Raw genomic sequence first — 16357 nt, forward strand, 5'->3', positions numbered from 1 at the left:
GGACCATGTCATAGTGAAAGTGGGTTTCCTGGACAGTCAGCATTTGTCCTCAGTCCTCAGCATTTTTGAGTATGTCCTTCACAGTAGAAGGTGAACCTGTGGGCATGTAGAGAGAGTCTTTCTATTTTGAAATAAAATCTGCCAAGTTCATCAACAAAGCTTCTGATACAAGCATAGAAATTGTTTTGAATACAAGTTTAACTCTATTAAAAGGAAGTCTCAGTAGAGGAAATACCTAAAAATACATGATGTAGGAGGTAAACACAATATATGCCTTCAAATGTATATGCCAATGCCTACATGAGCATATGTTAAATGAAACAAGACACTTGCAGCTAGCGAAGAATGTGAACTCTCAAACTCATCCTTCCAGGAGGATTAAATTGTCTCACGAAACTGATTTGCCATTAACAATCACAACACGCAAATCATTCAAACCAAGAAAACCACAAGGCTACCATAATAGTTAGTGTATTTACAAGTAACATTTACAGTGCCTCTGATGGAACAGGATTCATAGATGCCTTCCAGGACAGAGTGGTAGATGCATTCCATATTGCACGCTCTCTGAATGTAGAGAGCTACCTCAGGGAAATCCAAACTCTTTTATCATTGCATTCCTGGACCAGGGATCTAGAGTCCAAGATGTAAAGGGAAAACAAAACAAAATGAACATACCTTGCTCCCTTTCAGGAGCCTCATCTGAGATCCAGTGACCAACAAGGAGAAAAGCTGCCTACAAGACCCGCTAGGAACAGACAAGACATGTGCAACAGGTTGGCCTTCTCTCACTTCCCCTCTTGTTGTGGAGGGAATCACAAAGCTTCCAGTATAACTCAAGGTCAGCCATTGGTAGTGAGTTGGGAGTAGGGAGGTCAAGATGCTCAGAGAGAACAGTTAGGGTTGGGTTAGTAGTCTGACAAGGAAGGGAATGGACACTGCAAAACTTCTTGTAACCTAAGGGGGAAACAGCCAATTGGCAAGATATAACAGATAGCGTTAGTAATAAAGATGTATGACTTCTGTGATCCTTCTGTCATATCTTAGAAAGGAGTCTTAAATAATTAGATAAAATCTATATATTTAAAAACACATATATACATATAATGAAACATCACGGGAAGCATCCTGTCTTCTGTCTCTTTCCAGGTCACTCCCTCTACTACCCAAACATCAACAATCTTTGTTTCCCCAGGACTTTTGATGCCTTGAACTTCCCACTTTTCCACTTCTATCCATCCCTTAGTATCGCCCATTGCCACAAAATCCAGTTTAGACAGTGTTCCATCACTGATCAACCTCTTCAATACACATAAACACTTTGTCTCATCTCTTAGCCAAATAATGATCAAGCTCTTTGCTGGACACTATGCCCACTCTTTTGCTGAGGAACATGCTGGAGAAAGATACCTATCTTGAATCATCATACTTTAGATTTATAATCAAGACAACCCTAATGTCAACAAGTACTCCTCACTCTATTCATTTAAACTTTCTTTGGCAATTTCTATCCCCAATCTCAAATATCTTCTCTGTATTAGCTGACCTTGCCTCATTTCATGGAGACAACTGGAGAGTTCTAAAGTTTCACAGACTCCTATGGTCCCACTCTAATGTATGGTGCTGTCTGTACAGTGGACTTTATCTGTCATCTGTCCTCATTTGTGCACTAAATCTTATTCCTCTATCTGCTTTCCAAGATCACTGGCAACCATCTTTCTACTCAATATCATCAATCCTTAGTTCTGGACCACTCTCAATAGCATACAAGTATGTGGCTATGTCTCCCAACTAAAAAAATATCCTTCTTTTGTGATATGTCTTCTGTAGCTAATCATCTCATTAATCAGATACCTTGGCAGAAAATTTTGAAAACTTCCATTTTTTTTTCCTTCCAGTCTCTCCTCTTTTCAGCATCACCAAGATCATGGGGATGTCTAGAAGTGGGCAATGTGAAAGTGCAGTGTGACCACTTGGAGACACTGTCACAATCAAGATAATGAGTCTTTCACCATGCTACAGGCATCCTGCTGCTCTCCTCTCCCTTTACACCCAACCTCATAAGCGTTTCTCTTCCTCACCCCATCAAAGCCACCTTGTCAAGGTCACAGGCTATTTCCTTGGTGATAATTCAACAGTCAACTCTCCATTCTCATTTGACCTCAACCCAGCTTGTGACCTCGTTGTTTTATCCTTGTGTTTGAGGTACCCTTTCTTCCCTTGCCTTCACTTCACTCCTGAGATAATATAGCTGATTGGGTTTCCTGTCTCCTCACTCATGCTGCCTCTTAGTTTCTCCCTGTCTTGCCACTCATTTTTCAGTAGAGAACTGCAGACTTCATCCTCGGCCTTCTTTTCTTTTCTCTATGCGCTCATTCCCTTATGATCCTCAACTAGTAACATGGCTAACTTGCAGCTCATAGGCAGCTATAGGCAGATAATTTAGTTATTAGCATGATTAACCTTTGTAGTAGTGATAGAGTTTAAAATAGTAGAATATACATAGTACTATTACAGAATCCGTTTTCATGGAAGGTTTTGAGTGATACTTCAACTATAGCAACTTCTTGAGAGAGAATGAAGAACTCAACTGACTGGACAGCCTCATCACTGTTATTACGCCTCTGCATCCTCACCATTACTGTGTGCCCACTCATTTTTGTTTGTTTGCTTAATGCATTCACAGGACCCATCTTCTCCTTGTTGATACAGGGTGACATTTGACACAACTGGCCGAAGGGTGATTAGACATGTCTAATAGCACTGCTTGTAAGGCATTGCCCATTAATGTTTCCACTCAAGGTCCTTGCACATTTTTTTCCATTGTTCAGTATTTCTTCTGTAGGCTTTTGAGTCTTGGTCAAACTGTAATCTAGGTTCTCCATTTTCTAAGAGGCATACAGAATTTACTAGACAAATAGTTGTAACAGCACGTGTTTCGAGTTTCTCCAGCAAGACTTTTTGTAGTGGGCATAGGGAAAGGAGAGAGAATCATCATGGCAAAGGGAACCTTAAGTTTCCTTAATTCTCCTTTCCAAACATACTGTAAAAACAGCATATGCTCAGGATAATGTGGAATTCTTCATTAAATGGTGGCATAGTGTCACCAGTTAATACACCATCTGAAGTCCCAGTGATACTGTGACAATTATGGTTTTGAATTCCTCTGGGAATGCTTATAAGGAGTCCCTGCTCACGCATCATTTGACAAATGTTATCCGCAAACATTATCAACTTTAGTAGCATCTTTGCTCCTCTCCTGTCCCTGAGGTTTTGTTTTCTACTGTTATGCTCTTGGTTTCCTGTGTTAGATTTCCATTACTCTGGCAAAATCCCTAGGGAAAAAACAACTCAAAGGGAGGAGAGGCTCATGGCTTCAGAAGCTTCGGCCACGATCTCTTGACTGTTGCTACTCTGGGCCTAAGGCAGGACAGTACAGCCTGACAGGCTGGGCCATGTGGCAGTATGAAGCTGTGCGTCTCTTGGCAGCTGCAAAGAGAAAGGCAGGAAGGGGCTGTATTCCCAACATCTTCTTCAACTACCTGCCCCCAGGATCTAATTTCAATCCACCAGGCCCTACTTTTAAAGGTTTTACCCTCTTCGACAGTGCCATAAGCTGGCAAACAAATCCTCAATGTGTAAGCCACTGGGGGACATTCAAGGTGCAAACCATAACACTTCCTTTATAACATTAAACAATATACCTATACATTTACTATGAGTCCATCATCTTAAGAAGTAACTCCTAACTGTCCCTAAGTGTGCACATTGAGGAAACTGGTGCCATTTTCCCCATTTCTCTTCCATGTTTTCAGCACCCAGATTTTCTTAGGTTTTTAACTGATCCTCCTTCTTCCTTCTTCCTTCTATCTCCTTCTCCTTCTGTTTCTTTTTGAGACAGAGTCTCCCTGCTTGTCCTAGAACTTGCTTAGTAGTCCATGTTGGCCTCAAACTCAGAGATCTGCCTGCCTCTGCTTCCTGAGTGCTAGGATCAAAGGCATGCACCAGTAGGCCTGGCTCCAGGTCTTGTATTCTTAAAGCTTATAATTTAAATAGTCTGTAATCACAATTTTCTCCTATTGACCTTCCAGAAGTAAATTCCAGGAAATAAAAACCAAGGAACAATATTTCAACATCATAATTCTAAGAATATTACTCATTCTAGAAGGAAGTAGTATGATTGGGAGGAGATGCTGAGTTCTTCAACCTGCTTGATGGAGAAAGTTGTGAGGCTTAAGGGCAAATCTTTAAAAAAATGTTGGTTTTAGTCAGGCATGGTGGCATATGTCTTTAATCCCAGCATTTGGGAAGTAGAGGCAGGCGGATGTCTGGGTTTGAGGTTAGTCTGGTCTACAGGGTGAGTTCCAAGACAGTGAGGGCCACATAGGAAACCCTGTCTTGAAAAACCAAAAGAAACAAAAGAAGGGGTTAGTTTCACCACTTGTTCAAAGTAATTTGCCTCAGAGTCAAACTGTTCATTAAGGAGGTTTTGTTTTTCTTGGCATTGTGTACTGCTTTTATTTTTTCTTTGTTGACAAAAGCATTTCACTTCAATGCTAAGACCATGTAGATGTTTAATCAAATCACTGTAGGAAATCCATGCTCTTAGAGACTTCATGTTGTATCCAGGCAGTTTACTAAACCTTCTGCCCGTCCAAAGGATGTCTTTTCACCATAGTCTTTGAGATTAGAATTAAGATTTCCTTTTCTAAAATGTATGTTCTAGGTATACAGACCCAGGGCTCTGCCATGAGCCCCTTACCCACTGTCTCTCTCCCCAGTCCCACGATTAATACTTCCTGAATGCATTTTCTTCTTTCCTTCAAGTTCCTTGCTTCTTTTGCTAGAGATTATTTTCAGTTGTTGGAAGAAATCACTATTCCAAAGATTTCCAAATTCTTTATTCTTCCTTTTTACCTATGAATGTCCTAGTGGTATATAAATTATAAGTTGGATATCATCTCCTCAAAGCACTTGACGTTTACTACTAGTTTGCTATAAAATACCAGTTTGATTCTTATTTTTTAAACCTCCTCAATACTGTTAGTATCTTCTGTGTCCCCCATGCTTAAATTTTCCTGTGTAAGTTGAAGGCTCTTGTCCTTTCTCAGCTCAGGAACATGTCCTAAAATCCCTCACTGCTCACTCCTGCTCTGTGGCTTTGTTCCCTTGTCCTGAGGCCCTGGCTAGCCAGATGCCAGACTTCTGGGACTGGGGATCGATGCCCATTAAACATTCTATTGTATAGTCTATCTTTTTGTTTTACCTTCTGGGAGGCTTAATTGACTTTGTTTTAAACCCAGAAAGTAAATTTCGAATTTCATTCATATCTTAATTTCTATTGCTTTTATTGATTACTTGTTTTTAATTTATATATTTATATCCAATTTGCCTCTTCTTGCATGGAAACAGAATATTCTTTTTATTTTAAAAGGCTAGTAAACAGAGAAAACAGGAGTCCAGGTATTTATAAATTAGGATTTTTAAGTTTTATATTTTTGTCATTTGCTTCAGCTGAATTTTGTAGTCCTTAAAAGAGACAGTGCCTTAGACACATCCTGAAGTCTCTCTGGTCCTTGGTGTCCACTCTCAGTCCCTTCCTACCCACAAGTAACCACCATTATATACTGTGCCTTTTCTAGCCCAGATTTTAATACATTGGTACATGTATAGTATCTATAAATAATATACAGTGTTGTTCTGTTTTACAGTTGGGCAATAATGTATATATTCCAGAATACCCTAGGTGACTCAGTGCTCTTTCTGAAATCTGTCCATGATGCTACATATACATTTATTTATTTTTAACAGATGTGTGCTTTAACAAAACTTTACATGTACTAACAATGTTCCACACACTTTTCTAGTGGCTTGGCATACTAGAGGAATAAAAACCACAATCACTTCTAATTTATTTTCTGATCCCTTCATTAAGAGGCACTAGGTTTTGGCATGGCAAGACTGCTTTTACATTTTTTTCTTTTTAGAGTATATGACTAGGAGTAAAAATGGTAAAAAATATATAGATATTTCCAGTTTTACCAGGCTTTTCCACCTTATACTCCACAAGCTGGGAGACTTCTCTATTCTATCTACCGCGTGTATGTAGTCCATGCATCCTCCAGACTTTCACTCCTTTTCTGATGGGTGAGGATGTGCCTCTTTGTTTTGGTATGCGTGCATTTCTCCTAAGTGTCACAAAGGTCAGCATATTTTCCTCCATTTGTCCCTTAAATCTCCTCCCCGGGTCTTTTCTGACAAACTCCTTTGCTTTGCACTATGGCAAACAATTTTTCTCCTTCATACTGATTCATAAGGATTCTCCAACTATATAGTATAGAAGTCTACGTATTTTTGTTTTATGTGCTAAAAACTATATTTTCAGTCCAAGGTTTGCCTCTTACCTTTATTTATAGAGGTTTTTGTATAAAAGAGTGTTACTTCTTAATGTAAATTTTCCTTTATGAGCTATCATTTTTGTGTACTGAGAAATAATCTCTTCCCTGTAGTCATAAACATATTCTGCATTTTCTTATAATAATTACAAAGTTTTATTTCCACATTTAGATTCATAATATATTTAGAATATAGCTATTTATATAGGATGAAATTCCAGTACCCTATTCTTTTCCATAATGAAAGCTAAATCAGTTAAATAATTCTTTGTCAACATTTTAATGCTTTGTCTACCATAAGCTAAGTTCCTACATCCATTTTTGAGATTGTTTCTGGGCCTTTTATAATCAAAGAATTGATCTCAGATGTTTTCAAAGCAACTCTCTTCTCTTCTCCTGGCTGATCACTTCTGCAGTCTCAGGATCTCCTCACTTTGCTGGCCATACATATTTCAGGCAAGCCTCAGTGTACATGTACCATATAATGGAGCTTCCGAGGGTTTACATTGCTATGCAGCCTCACACAACAAGCTCCTCACCGTGCTCTGACTAGATCTTCACCAGGACCTGACTCTTTCCACTAACATTCCCTTTCTTAAAAGTTTCTACTGTCTGTCAAATCTTCCGACTAGTTGAGTCAAGTTGCCCATTTCTCCAAATCTTCATTAAATCTATTTAAAATGTTTTATTAATTTTATGTTTTTATGTGTGAGTAATATGCACCGCATGTATGGTTGGTGCCTACAGAGCTCAGAAGATGAGTTACAGATAGATGGTTATGAACGGCCATGTCAGTGCTGGAAAATGAACACGGGCCCTCCACAAGAGCAACAAATGCTCCTAAGTGCCAGTCATCTTTCCAGCTCCCCAGTCTGGGTTTTATCATTTATAAAATCCCCTCAATTCAGCAGATAAAGAATGGTGTTTTGTTATGAGAGTTTTCTGACATGAACCTTTAAACTATTCACTTCATATCAATACACACATAACACATAACAGGTAAGTTTATTGTGTATTTCTTGACCACAGTATCTAGTCTTTTCTATTATGTCTTTGTTTTCTCTTTTATTAATGCTGCTTATGAATTCTATGCAGCTTTTAGCTACTTGTCAAAATGTATTCATAGCTTTCAAAAACCTTGCCTTTTGTTTTGTAATTTTTTCCAGTGCCAGAGATGAACCCAGGGCCCTGTGCATGCTGGGTTTGTGCTCTACCACTGAGGTACATGCCAAGCACAGCCCTAAACTTGTTGAACTGCTAGCCGACATAGGCTTGGAACTTAGGCATATTGCCATTTCTCTTCCATTATTCCTTTATCTTCAGAAAAACAGTCATCCCAAATTGTCTATGGCTTTCATGATTTCATGAATTCTTCGATCCCTTTGTAGTTTCTTTTAGTGTGCTGTTGATGTTAGAAGCTAATTGAATTTTCTACAAATGGGTTCTCAATTGTGTCAATTTAATTAATTAATAAGTTCACTTACATAATTTTTGCCTGCAGTGGGCTCTTAGACACACTAAAGTCTGTTTCTAGATTTTGACTCATCTATTCAGTTATTCTTATAAAACAAGAGTTCTAAAGTCATAACAGCATTGGAATTCATTTAAAGATATTTTTACATTGATAAATTGTGTGTGTGTGTATGTGTGTACGTGTGTATGTGTGTGTATGTGTGTGTGTATATGTGTGTATGTGTGTGTGCGTGTATGTGTGTGTGTATGTGTGTGTATATGTATGTGTACGTGTGTGTGTGTATGTGTGTCTGTGTGTGTGTGTGTGTGTGTGTGTGTGTTAGAAGACATCTTGTAGAAGCTGGGGTTCTGTCCTCCCACTACTCACGTCCTGGGATCCAGTTCAGGTGTCAAGCACCTTGACCTGCTGAGCCACCTTTGCCAGCTCTGATTCATTTTAATACTTGGAGGCAGAAGATGCCTAATTATGTCATCTATATTTTACTGATGACTGCTTTTGATTATTTTTTCTTGAACTTCTTTTGATCACCAATGTAAAATTGATGCTGTATTTCAAGTAGATAAACCTGATAATAAGGAAAATGAATTAAACTTTGAGAATATTCTGTCTTTTCATTAAGAAACATTATTTGTAGATTTAAAATTTTTTTCTCATATGGTATTTGCTTTTTAAATTTAGACTCACCATGCAATGTCTTAAACTTGTATAAACAGGCTTCTTCCATTGTACTTCTTAACAATGAATTGCCCATATGCAATAAAGTTACTGACCTTGGTTTACTTTAAATGTATATTAATTCATTATAGTACTTTTTTGTTAGTTTTCATTTTTATGTAAACAGAAATGACACATGAAATACGATTATACTGTTCTTCCCTCTGCCTGATGTTTCGTTACATGGACGAACTGAACTGTAACTTTCAGTGGAAGATGGTCCCAGTGAAAACTGAGTAGTGTTTTGCGCCCCAGATTTGAGTGAGGTGCTGCAGCTCATCAGGTAGGACTGCTACACCTTGTTTCTCTGGCCCACACCGTTGACTATGCCGAGATCTTAGCTTGGTGGTCCAGCTGACTTACTGTCCTGAATTGTAAGTTATTCTAAGAGCTCAACTTTTAATTTCTAAAACCCTGCTGCACTTATATTTAAAATTCTGTTTTTCATTACCTAATTCTTTATAATCTAGACTTAAGTTCCTACTTATTCCTGATCTAAATTGTTTATTACTACATAATCATTTTTGGTTGTGAGCCTAGCCTTTAATGGCTGAGCCTTCTCTCCAGCCCTATAATAATTTTTGAATAAAAAAAAACACATCAGAACTGGGAAGTATATAGCAGAAAGATCAATGGAACTGAAAAATATCTAGCTCAATACGACATATCTTAAAGTGTTCACTTGAATAGAAAGTGATTGGTCCTTGTCATATGTATGAAAAATGAACAACTATCATTTGATATTTTGAGTGCTATATAAAATTAACTTAAGACAAACAATCATTTGAAAAAAGACAAGAACGTGAACCTCACAGTATGGAGCCATCTCAAAGTGACACAGGACTAAGTGAAGGCGGCCACAGCAGCTACAAGCAGAACAATCAGTGGCAAAATGAAGGGGGACGACATTTTAGTTTGCAGCATGAATAAGGCCAGTTAGTCCATGCTGATGGGAGCGTGACTGACAGACTACACAAGAGTCAAAGGTAGAAAAACCTCTGTAGGGAAGAAACCAATTATTTCTGTAGAGGAAGAATATAGGTCCTTAAGTCTGTGCTGAACACAGTCCTTCTTTCCAGTCAGTGTACTAGAGGAAGGGAAGAAGAATCAGTTTACCAGGAAGGAAGCTGACAAACACTGCTTTAGCCTGGTCATCAAGGTCAACGTCAGCAAGTCACTTGATGGGATGTTCCTTTGATAGGATGTGGTAAAAATACTTCCATGGTCTGCCTTTCTCAACCATACACTACTGTAACATCAGATACATTTCAATTTGTGGGTGCTCTTTGCAGTTTGAATCTACTTAAAGTATCTTACACAACTCATGTATTGAAGGCTTGGTTCGAAGCTGAAGGAAAGTCTAGGAGTTGGGTGAGAGCAGGAGAAAGTTGGTCACTGGGGGGGGGGGGGGAGATTCCAGAAAGGAGGGTTTAAAGGGCATTTCGTATCCTGGAGCCGCAATGTTATCTCGCTTTCTAGGATTCTGGTCTGTGAAGTGAGGAACTGTCTGCCACAGCCTCCTACTGTAATGCTCTACGTCACTATGGAGGACACAACAGAGCTAGCTGTCATATACTGAAACCCCAGGAACCTAAAGTCAAAATAAATAATTCTTCTCTTTGAGTTGTTTCCTCAGGTATTTGTCCAATGATGCCAGCCTGACTAACCCACTAGATAGTATACAAGTACCTGACCAATAGCAGAACTTGGGAATTGGGAAGCAGAGGCAGCATATCTCTGTGAGTTCAAGGCCAGCCTCTACAAAGCTAGGTCCGTGACAGCCACAACTATACAGAGAAACCGTGTCTTAGGATGGGAGGAAGTAATAAAACCCATTTTCATACACTGTACAGTAGTAAAAGAAGGAGCACATCGTGTCATAAAGTACTCTAAATAATATAAGCTTCATGTTTTTATGTATTAGTCTAAACATTACATTTAAATATTAGAACCTTAAGAAAATTTGAATTAAGTATATGCTTTAATTTCCAATCTCAGTTTATTAGCTATATCATATATATATAATAGGGATGTAAGATGTTAATAGGGGAGTCAATGATAACTCCTTGTGCTATCTTTGTATGCTTTTATACATGGAAAACTTTCTAAAAAATAGTTGGCTTTAAAAGGTCATGCCTTCAATGAATGATCTTAGTAATAGTTTCTGTGAATCAATCAATCTATCTATCTATCTATCTATCTATTTATCTATCTATCTATCTTAATAATTTAATTTAGTATAGGTAAGTGGTTTCCCTAAATGTATATCTGTGCATCACATGTGTGCGTGGTGTCCACGGAAGCCAGAAGAGGGTGTTAGATGCCCTGGAACTGGAGTTATCGATGCTTGTGAGGTGGCCTGTGGGTGCCCAGATCCTTTGCAAGGCCACCCAGTGCTTTAACGTCTGAGCCATCTCTACAGCTCTTCTGTGTCTTTTTAAAGCCATGATTGCTGTCTCTATGGAAAACTGCTCAGTAACTAACGGGCGGCTCATCATGTTTGGTATTCTGGCCAGCATCATATTCCACACCGACCACCAATGGTCCTTGTCTCCTAGGTTACTGCTTAATTAGAGCTGCCCAGAGGGCACCTGGTTATACTTGTAAGGGTTCCCCTGAAGAAAAGGTGAGAAGAAATGGACATGATTTGCTGCTGGAAGGGCAGTGGTTTGGATTCTGCTGAGTTCTGAAGTCCAGTCGTCTTATTTGCCTTGCTCATTACCCTTTAAAGTATGAGGAAACAGTGGCTCGGTCCAGCCTAGCTTTAGTCCATGTTGGAGTAGACCTGGCAAAAGCATGGATTTCTATAGCTTCCTGGGTATCCTAAGAAATATATATTTATATATTTATTTATTTTTACACTCCAGATTTTATTCCCTTCCCAGTCCACCCCTCTCCCCCACAGTTCCACATCCCATACCTCCTCCCCACTCTCCTCTCTCGTGTCTCCACAAGGATGTTCCCACCCCACCCACCACGCCAGACTTCTAAACCCTCCAGTCTCTTGAGGGTTAGGCACATCTTCTCTGAACCCAGACCCTGGAGACCTCTGCTGTACATGTGTTGGGCCCTCATCTCAGCTGGTGTAGCTGCCTGGTTGGTGATCCAGCGCCTGAGATCTCGAGCGTCCAGGTTAGTATTAAGCAGCGCATTTTCATGACCTAAAGTTGATGTAAGTGGCATAGCTCACCTAGAATTGTTCATCAAGTGTTTAGTCTGCACCATTTACTCTGCTGACATGTGATTTATTAATTTTGTTCTAGAGATTTGAGTCAAGCTGTACAAATCATGAATAAAGATTAGTTTAATAATCACAGTGCCTCCTGGGACAATACTTCAAGAAAAGAAAATTCAAAATTGTCTCAATGTAAAAATAATTTGACAGTTGTATCAATATTTGCATGTTGAAATGATTTTCAATACTCGATGGAGACAGTGCATACATCTTACTCTTGCTCATTTTATGCAAACCCTTAAAGTTCCCCTTTTAATTTTATATTAATGCTTATTAATATTTTCCCCATGAAAATGTTAAAAAAATAAATCTAAGATCTTTCCAATCTGCCTCCAGCCATTGAAAACAGATCTCTTGTAACTGTCTTGATGATGTAAATTCTTCAGAAAAAGAATATATTTCCAGGGCCCCAAGCCATTTACAGCAATATTATTTTGTTATTGTTTTCACGACTAAAAAATAAGATAATTATCTGCAATGTGGCAATACCACAGTTTTAATATTGAAAATTAAACCCCTTTGTGTCCACTGGCTTATTTTGCCTGTTTCCTTAACCTTTATGAAACTCTAACTTTTACATATTCATATGTACAATTTACAAGAATGGCCAGAGAGTGAATACCCTGCTTAGAAGCTAAGCCCTCATAAGCGTGAGTTAGAAATGGCAGAGGAATCTAATATCTCTATGGTTTCTGGTATTCCTATGTACTGCTGTGCTTGGACTAGGCACTACCACAGGTCCAGCTATGACTTCATATAGTCAATGACATCTCTTGTGACATTTATTTCAAATGCGTGAATCTCTTCCGTACTAGATAAAGAAGAGAGAGAAACAGCAAGCAGTATTGAATAAGTAAAAGTCCTTCCTTCACAGTAAGTTCTTTCCCTTTCATTAGGGATATTTTATCAGAAAGGTTTCGAATATTCTCATTGTCCAAAATGAGGGGCGCTGATCTACACGCAGGCTTGGATAGAGGTTACCAAAGCAACCGGGTGGGCAGAATTCAGTGTACCAAACCCAGAGATGGCAAAGTGCAGAGCCAGTCTTTCTTCCCAAAGTCACAAAACATTAAGTGGATTAAGGAGGGTTCAGGGTAAGGTCAGAAAAAGTGTCAACAGTTAAGTATAATTCCTCCTATAAAAACATCTATGCTAAGTGATGGACTTTGTTCATTTTGGTCCTGGGTTGTTCTCCTGTGTGACTACAGTACTGAGTTTGTTTGGTGGCTAACATTTGGGAATGAACAAACTTGATTAAAATTCAAATTATATTTCTATGATGATGTTGTCTGTACTAGCATTCTCCAGATCTAATGAAGAATTATGCCTCATCAAACATATATGGTTTGGCTTGATGCAAGAGTAGGAAGCCAAATTTATAGTCATAATAAAGTTGTCTAGGCTACATATTTTCATTCCAGAGTGCAGTAGTATTGGGTAACCTGTCCCCAGGCAATCACTGAGTCATTTACACACTCTCTGGGAGGGGTTTGCTTACATCCTATAATCACACCATTAATAGTCACTGCTAAATATAAAAACAGAGAAGAATATTATTGGTTATTTTGCAACCCTGGTGAAACCACAGCACACCTCCGCGCCATGCTCACGGTTGAATGCTGAAGTAAACAGGATGCACAGTGTCAACTGGCAGACACTGGAAAGACCTGAGTGTACAGTACGTTTTCTCGACCTACAAAAGTGTGGGAAGCAGTACCTTGTGGAGAAATGAGTGTATAGCATTAACCTGTGGTTTTGCAATGTGAGAATGGAGAAAAGGAAGTTTGGACATATTGCCAATATCTGGGGAACTCGTGGTCACAGGAGGCACATGATATATGTGCGCTGATTGATTCTGCTCTTCAATTAGAGGGCTGTGTCCCAGGGGCAAATCATCTCACTCCTGCGGTCCTTAATTTTGTATGAGGGGTTTGATGGCCCCTCCCTTCTAGTTTAAGTTTATGTAACAATAATCATTTGTGTTTATGCATACATATACACACACACAAACCATATGCTTTTACTAAGAACAACAATAATAAAACTAATATGCACCCAGGATGTTATAATTTCGTACTGGTTTCACTTTATTATTTTTTAATTTTTCTGCTTTCTGGGCATGTAATTATAGAAAAGTGATACTATGTTAGTTTCTTTTCATATCAGATTAAAGCAATAATGCCCCTAGCATTGTTTATGGCGTGTTGTGAGCATTAACTAGGTAATGTGCAGCTCAGTGCATGGCACCTAGCAAGTACACAGTAGAATTTTTCTATTCTTTTCTTATCCTGTAACTAGTGAACAAAGCATGAATAGTCCTGTGAGCATCTACTTGAAAGAGAAACCTGTTTTGAATTATTGCAATTTTTTGATAAATTACAGCGATAGAAGAAACATTTGAATTTTAGTGATATATTTTTTCAGCAAATAGAAGGGACCCAAAAATAATGTAGTTTTTCTTTAAAAGATAAACTAACATTATATTTCATAGTATAATTTACTGTGGGTTAAATTGTTTTTTATTTACTCTGGAATTTTGAGATGTGAGTCCAGGATTTTCTGTGGACGTTGGTCATATTCTGGTCATTTTTTTTTTTTAAATGAGAAAAAAGGAGGTTTCACAGCTTCACTAGTCTAGGGTCTTTGTGGCAGATACATCATGATTCCTTGACTATAGGAGTTTTATAGGTCTTCCATTGCTGATGGAATACAAGGTTGGAACTTTTTAGAAAAGGAGTTTGGGAGTTTCTTGAGAAGCTAAGCATTTATTTAATATGAGCGCACGAGGAGTCAGAGACTGTGTCAGAGAAAGGGGACGACGGTTCAGTGTGAGTAGTCTCGATGGTTGAGACAGACAGCACCATCATAAGCCAGCCTGGATCCAAGGTCTGAGGAAGAAATGAGAAGTCTCTCTCCTGCCTCTCAAGTGCAGGACAAAAGGGGGATAACCTGGAAGAAGGTGGTGCTCACTAGAAGAAGCTAATGGGAGTATCTGACTGTCCAGAAGAGGGGAAATGGTCCAGGCCAGGGCAGGAGGAGACAGAATTTATATTCTACGACACAGCTCCACATTTCTTATCATGACCTTGCTTGAATCATATTGGGGCACATCTGTTTTAGTTTCCATTGGCTGAGCTGTAAACAATCAGGAACACTGCCAAAGGTTTTAGATCAATGAGATCATTGCCATTGTAATAATCGTATGAGGTACGGGTAATTATCACCCCTACCCTTCAGATTGTAGATGAGGAAAGTAAGGTTCAGATTGGTCAATGGAAGGAAGTGAGATCCTCGCACTGGTCTGACTGCTTCCTCCAGCTGGAGCTACTCATCAAAGACTGGTGTGCACTGCCCCTTTGTCATGAGTTGCCAGGAGTGGTGGCATGTGCCTTTAATACCAGCACTCAGGAGGCGGGTGCAGGCGGAGCTCTGTGAATTCAAGGCCAGACTGGTTTTATGTATCGAGTGACAGGATAGCCAGGGTTACATACTGAGAACAAAACAAAACAAAACAAAACAAAACAAAACAAAACGCCCCTGAAGGGCTGACTGTCACAGAAAGGTAATATCAAAAGTAAAAAAAAAAAAAAAAAAAAGTAAGCCATAAAAATTGCCAAGACAGGAATGGCCAAAGACTTGCATCCCTTCATTGCCTATCTGCTGGAAACATGACATAAATAAATGCAGCTTTAGAAACCATTTTTAGTCACCATTGTTTAGGAAAAATTGTGTTTAAAACTTTTCTTGAGATATTAACGGCACGCCATTAATATTAATGCTTGACTGAATCTTAGGAAGGCTTATAACCCTACAGGGGCAGGTTTACATAAATACAAGGTGAAGCTTCTGAAGCGGGAGGCAAAACAGCAAGTGAGTAAGAGAAAGCACTAGAGAAGGAGAAGTCAAGGTCACGGGCTTTACCTGGCACTTCCTTGCATTGCTAATGGAGTATAAAATGTTGAAACTATGTGGGGGAAAGAGTCTGGCGCTTTCTTGAGAGGCTAAGCATCTACTTAACATGAACATTGTATATTTATTAAGGAGACATCAAAGCATAGATCTATGAAAAACATTATCCATACACTCAGAAACACGAGGTGAAGAGATAAATCATCTGTACTGTATTCACATAGCGACTCCATTTCAACAGCAAAATGGAATGACCAAGAATAACATGCCAGGACACAGGTGCAACTTAAAAATGCAGAAACAAAGAATCCAGAACACACAGCTTAAGCCTTATCCTATACAATTTATGTGACAAAACTATTGGATGGATATGCTTAGTTTGAGCATTTCACATGCATGCACACATGATATCACGCGTGTAGCCATGGTGAGAAAAACCATGTAGTAGTTTTTTCTGGTATTGGGACAGGGGCCTGATTATAAAGGGGCACGGATACCTGGAAGGTAGGCATGTTCTATATACTAGTTGGAATGATGGCTACATAAACGTATATATTTATAAAATGTTTAAAACATTCCATTATGTTTAAAATACTTAATTACATGTAATTTTATCCCACTACTGCTGGT

General features: G+C 38.9%; 1 protein-coding gene across 3 annotated transcripts in view; it reads right to left on the minus strand.

Moving 5' to 3' along the window:
* Marchf3 (membrane associated ring-CH-type finger 3) overlaps positions 1-16357 on the minus strand; it is a 152030-nt gene that overhangs the window by 72374 nt on the left and 63299 nt on the right. The window lies entirely within an intron of this gene.

Source organism: Rattus norvegicus, chromosome 18 (genome assembly GCF_036323735.1).
Source record: "Rattus norvegicus strain BN/NHsdMcwi chromosome 18, GRCr8, whole genome shotgun sequence".
Classification (NCBI taxonomy): Eukaryota; Metazoa; Chordata; class Mammalia; order Rodentia; family Muridae; genus Rattus; species Rattus norvegicus.